Source organism: Arachis ipaensis, chromosome B04 (genome assembly GCF_000816755.2).
Source record: "Arachis ipaensis cultivar K30076 chromosome B04, Araip1.1, whole genome shotgun sequence".
Lineage (NCBI taxonomy): Eukaryota > Viridiplantae > Streptophyta > Magnoliopsida > Fabales > Fabaceae > Arachis > Arachis ipaensis.
Genome location: NC_029788.2, coordinates 50,894,148 through 50,900,498, shown reverse-complemented (window position 1 = coordinate 50,900,498; position 6,351 = coordinate 50,894,148).

Here is a 6,351-nt window from a genome sequence, read left to right as displayed (position 1 = left end):
GGGGGTGGTGGTCGCGGAGGTGGGGCAGTAGTGGTGGAGGGAAGAAGAGGAGAGAAGAAGAAGAGAGAGGGGGAAGGGAGAAAGGGGTGGCGCGGCGGCGGGCTCTGGGTGGTTGACGGTGGTGGTTGGAAGTGGGTGGTGGTGGCTGGTTTGCAGAGAAGAAAGGAAGGAGAAGGGGTTGGGGGGCGCGAATGGGTAGGGTTCGCGTGACTGGAGGGTTATCGAATTTGAATCCACGCGATCGCGTGGGGAACGCGGTCGCGTGGCTGGGGTGGAATGGGAGTTGACGCGATCGCGTAAGTGATGCGATCGCATGGAATGGGTAAAAGGATGAATGACGCGGTCGCGTGAGGCATGCAATAGCGTCACTGGAAATTGTGCTAAACGCGCAAGTCTAGCGTCGTTTCAGTGCAACTCTCTGTCTCCTTTGGGGTGTTGTGCAATCCACGCGACGCGATCGCGACACTCACGCTGTCGCGTGGGATTGGTGTTGTGCAAGTGACGCGATCGCGTGGGTCATTTTGTGCGAAATGCACAACAGCCGCACGATTCCAGCCCAACTTTCTGGGCGTTGGATCCTTACACCGATTTCCAAGTCACGCGGCCGCGTGAATGACGTGGACGCGTGGGGGGTTGTTTTTCGCAACTGACGCGATCGCATGAGTGATGCGGTCGTGTCGCACGCCTACTCTCTTTTTCTTTTTTTTTTTTTATGCAGGTATGCAATTATGCAGTATGCAATGCGAATGAATAATATTCAGGTTCAATTGAAAAGGAAAACAAAAATAAATAAAATGAAATAAAATTGAAAAAGAAACGACCATACCATGGTGGGTTGTCTCCCACCTAGCACTTTTAGTTAAAGTCCTTAAGTTGGACGTTGGATGAGCTTCCTATTATGGCGGCTTGCGCTTAAATTCGTCCATAAATCTCTACCAATATTTGGAATGTCAACAGCCTCCGGGGTCCCAAACTTAGGTATGTAAAGCTTCTGAGTATCTTCAAGCAGATTGTCAGGCTCCCAGGGTGACGAATGTCAGAATAGATTCCAGGATCCCAAACTTTGCTTTTGAATCCGCCTTCGTCTTGATCCATATTTTTCCATCCGTGCAGTTTAGAAAGTAGATTCTTACCATGGTGACCAAACATTTTCCTAGATCCATTCGATTGATCATGATGCCAATCCGTGCACTTCGAGTTGAAGCGTGGAACCTTATTGAACCTTGTGCACCAGCTCTGAGTACGAGTCATTTCCCTCTTACTCTTAAAGCTGCAGAGAGCTCTAAGCTGGCCATCTGTTTCAAGCAAACCATATTCAAGTGGGAAAATAAAGCTAAAGGTTAAGGATTGTACCCACTTGAAGCTTGTATTGGGTGGTAATGGCCTTGGGATAGGTGTTTCCAGTGGTTCTGTGAGTTCTACTCCCTTGTGCTCTGTGGTGAATTTCTTCACTTCCTTGCAGACTTCTTCAAATGCATCCATGTCCTGATCAAAGCTTTCTATGTCTTCCTCGTCACTTAAGTCATAAACGGAAGGTTGAGAGAAATCTACCTCTGCATCATCTTCGTATTCACTTGGGGAAGATTCTTCGATCGCAGAGAATTCACTTGCTGATGCAAGTTTATTACTGGGAGAACTTGACTTGAGATTATCATCATCAAGGAAACTTGCTTCTTGGATTATTCGGTCAAGTTCTTCATAAAAGACTTGCTTTGGGAGTTGTGCACTATCCTACTTAGCATCAATTGTAACGTCCTTGACATAATTTTCCACAATTCTGGATTCCCATGGAAGTTCAGCGTCTCCTAAGTCTTCAACCAATTCTTCTTTTACAATGACAGCTTCCTCTACTTGTTCCAGTACGAAGTCATGCCCTGTTCTGTCCACTGGAGTTTCTAGTATCTCCTTCATGCTACGCTCTTCTTTAGATTATCCACAGGGGGCTGTGGGAGGTCCTTGAATGTTCGAACGTCTAGAAGATAAATGACTTACTGCTTGCTCTAGTTGATGAAGGGTTGTTTGAAGTTGATCTACTGTTTCCTTGAGGCGAACCTCTGATTCTCGGGGTGATGGATTTGGACGTGGTACATGGGGAAGTGGTGGTGTTTGGGAGTAATTGGATTGGAATTGGGGTAAATGAGGATCATATGGTGGTGAATGGTGAGAAGGAGCTTGTGAGTGTGGTGGTTCGAAGTTATGTTGAGAGGATGGCCTATAAGCACAGGGTGGGGTTTGTGGGTAACTACAAGGTTGTCCACCATGTCTATTGGCTTGGTATGCATTGTAGAATGGTCTTTGTCCATGATACCTTGGAGGGTGTTGTTGCCTAAAGGGTTGATCAGATCCTCTTGGCTCCATCCATCTTTGATTGCTCTGACCTTGATGCATGTTCCTGTTATAACTTTCACTCCTTTCAACAATATTAGAACCAAACTCAAAGCGAGAAGGGTGAGAATTCATAGTAGATAATAAAAGTAAAATGAGAGAATAAGAATAAATAAACAAGTAAAAGAGAAATATTTACAATAACTAATAATAAGGCACACGATTGCAGTTCCCCGGCAATGGCGCCATTTTGAAAGAGATTGGAAGATTGATGGTTTAGAGGTTATAGTAAACTCTTGTTGCAAGTATAGTTACTAAACCAAGCAATCAACCTTTCTTACAAACGTTTTGGTTGTCACAAGTAACAAACCCCTTAAAAATTGATGACCGAAGTATTTAAACCTCGGGTCGTTTTCTCAAGGAACTGCAGGGAAGTATGTTCTTACTACTGGTTATGGAGATTGTAAATCGGGGTTTTGAAGATGAGGAACAAGTAATTTAAATTGCAATTAAAATAAGTAAAAGACTGTAAAGTAAATAAATAACTGTAAAACACACTTTTGGCAAGGTATGAGAAATTAGAAGTTCTATCCTAGTTATCCTTATCAATGATGATGAAGATTGAATCTTAATTCCACTCAGTTAACTTTTACTTGAGCAAGGGAAGATCAAGCGACTAATTAAGTTGATCTTCAAATCCTAGTTAATTCCTAGAGAAAGATTGGGATTATTGAAGTTCAATTCAATTAGCAAAGATAACAGTTATCAATCACGTTGAGTTTGATAACTCCTGAGTTACTGATTTCTTAACCAAGACCAAAAGGGAAAAAGTAAATCTACTGGAATAAAAATGTCTTCAGATTGGAAGCAACAGTAACATAAATAAAAGAAAGCAATAATAAACTGAAATACCTCAAATAACATTAATTCAAAGAGTAATCTGTAACATAGAAGAATTCATAAACAAAATTGAGAAGATAAATAAAAAGGAATGTTTAACCTGATAAAAAGAGATAATCCTGAAAGCGAAAGAAATCCCACTTCTAAATCCTAAAAGAGAGAGGAAAGAACCTCTCCCTCAAAACTACATCTAATTCATGAAAAGTAACTAATAGGAGAATCCCTTCTGAATGGATGCATTCCTCCACTTCATAACCTCTGATCTGAGCCTTCTGAACTTGGATTTGGGCCAAAAAGGGCTTCAGAAATCGCTGGGAGCATTTTCTGTAATTTCTGGTGCGTGGCCTCTGTCACGCGTCTGCGTGGGTCATGCGGTTGCGTCAATTGGAGTTTTCCTTGCCACGCGGTCGCTTCAATCATGCGTCCGCGACATATGCATTTTGCTCAAGGCGCGTGATCGCGTCAATCACGCAGTCGCATCACTACCATTTCGCGCTGGCATGCAGTCGCGTCGTCCATGCGATCGCGTCACTGCTAGTTTCTTCAAAAACTATGTTTTGTGCTTTCCTTACATTTTTGTATGTTCCCTTTCCATCCTTTAAGCCATTCCTGCCTTAGAAGATCTGAAACTACTCAACACACGAATCACGGCATCGAATGGAAATAAAGGGTAATTAAAATAATTACTTTTAAAGCATAGGAAACATGTTTTTCACATACATCACATAATAAGGAAGGAAAAGTAAAACCATGCAATTAACATGAATAAGTGAGTGAAGGATTGAATAAATCACTTAAATTAGTCACAAAATATATCATAAAATATGGGTTTATCACCAACCAATCACAAGCACCTCAAATCACTTATCCTTCTCCTTCCTCCAAGCAAGATGAGACACTCCGGTCCATACTCCAAGGGCAATAAGAACTTCAAAATACACTCAACTTAAGCCTTAATGGTCTTACTTCTACCCTCTAAGCCCTCATTGCTCGCATGGAACCACCTTCTACCTCCACTCCTCAAGCTTCAAATTTTAGTACCATACCCTCTCAACCTCTACCCAACCCCAAGGGTGGCATCAATGCCATCACCTTGAGATCCGAAACTCAATTGAAAGAGAGGAGTCCAAGGTCACCTAGCCCAATGATAGTTACTCAAGAGGAGGATGTGGTTGAGATAGAAGAAATTAAAGAGAAAGATGAAGCACATGAGGTAGTTGAAGATGAAGTCCCTCAACCAAGGAGTGAATTCTCTAGAGATGAGCAAGTCTTGGAAGAAGTGGCTCAACCAATCCCATTTCCTACATTGGCAAGAAAGACTAAGAAGCGTGTAGAACTTGACCCCAAAATGGTGGAGATGTTCAAGAAAGTTGAGGTAAATATCCCTCTCTTTGATGCTATCCATCAAGTGCCTAAATATGAGTTTCTTAAGGATTTGTGTATGAACAAAGATAGAATCCATGAGTTAGAAACTATTCCATTAAGGAGTTCTATTTCGGCCTTAATAGGAGCAATACCGGAAAAGTGTGGTGATCCGGGCCCTTGCTTAGTCTCTTGTACCATAAATGGAGTTCAATTCATTGATTGTATATGCGATCTTGGTGCATGCATTAGCATTATGCCTCTTTCCATTTATCATATATTGAAGCTCCCACCGTTGAAGCGGTCGGCAGCTAGGTTTGTCTTGGCGGACAAGAGCATAATAACTATGACGGGTATTGCGGAAGATGTGTTGGTAAACATAAAGGGTTTGATATTTCCGATTGATTTTCATATCCTTGAGATGCCACCTAGTGAATCCGAAAGGACATCATCTACCCTACTTGGGAGGCTATTTTTAAGGACTTCTAGGTTCAAATTGGATGTCTATTCGGGAACTTATTCTTTTGAAATCGACGAAAGGGTGGTTAGCTTTAGTCTTGATGAAGCCATGAGACACCCACCGGAGAATCATTCCATATTCTGGTGTGACTTAATTGACAATGTTGTGGCCAAAGTGCATTGTGCAAATATTGATGAGAAGATTGAAGAATCAAGTGTGGGGAGCCCCCACGAATGTGAAGAGAACACCGTACCCCCTCCGAATTCACCGGAGGTTCAAATGCCGAGTCAAGAGCAACATGTAGAGTTGAAACCACTACCGCCCCATCTAAAATATGCATATCTTGATGAAGCTCACAAGTTCCTGGTAATTGTTGCAAGGGAGCTCACTCCTCCACAAGAAGAAAAGTTGCTTAATGTTTTGAGGAGGAACAAAAGAGCTATAGGATGGAGCTTGGCGGATCTAGTGGGCATAAGCCCCCAAGTGTGTGAGCACCGAATCTTCTTAGAAGAAGGAGCTAGATCCGTTCGGCAACCTCAAAGACATTTGAATCCTACCATTCTAGAGGTTGTAAAGAAGGAGGTAACCCGGTTACTAAAGGCGGACATCATTTACCCCATTTCGGATAGTGAATTGGTAAGTCCCGTCCAAGTTGTGCAAAAGAAGTCCGGAGTGACCACAATCAAGAATGAGAGCGGGGAGCTTATAGCTACGAGACTGCAAAACTCTTGGCGGGTGTGCATCGACTACCGACGGTTGAACACGGCCACTAGAAATGATCATTTTCCACTACCGTTTATCGATCAAATGCTTGATCAGCTATCCGATAAACCCTATTACTATTTTCTAGATGGCTATTCGGGGTATTTCCAAATACACATTGCTTTAGAAGATCAAGAAAAAACTACATTTACGTGCCCCTTTGAAACTTATGCCTATAAGCGTATGCCATTTGGCTTATGCAACGCACCGGTAACTTTTCAAAGGTGCATGATGAGCATATTTGTGGATCTTCTAGAGCAATGTATGGAGGTATTCATGGATGATTTCAGTGTCTATGAGGACTCTTTTGATCATTGCTTGGATAATCTTGCAAAAGTATTGGAGAGATGTACTGAATCGAACCTTGTCCTAAATTTTGAGAAGTGTCATTTTATGGTTAGGCAAGGTATTGTTTTAGGACATATTGTCTCCAAAGATGGTATTTCTGTAGACCCAGCAAAGATCAATATTATATCTAGCTTTCCTTATCCCTCCTCCAAGAGGGAAGCCCGTTCGTTCCTTGGACATGCAGGTTTTTACCA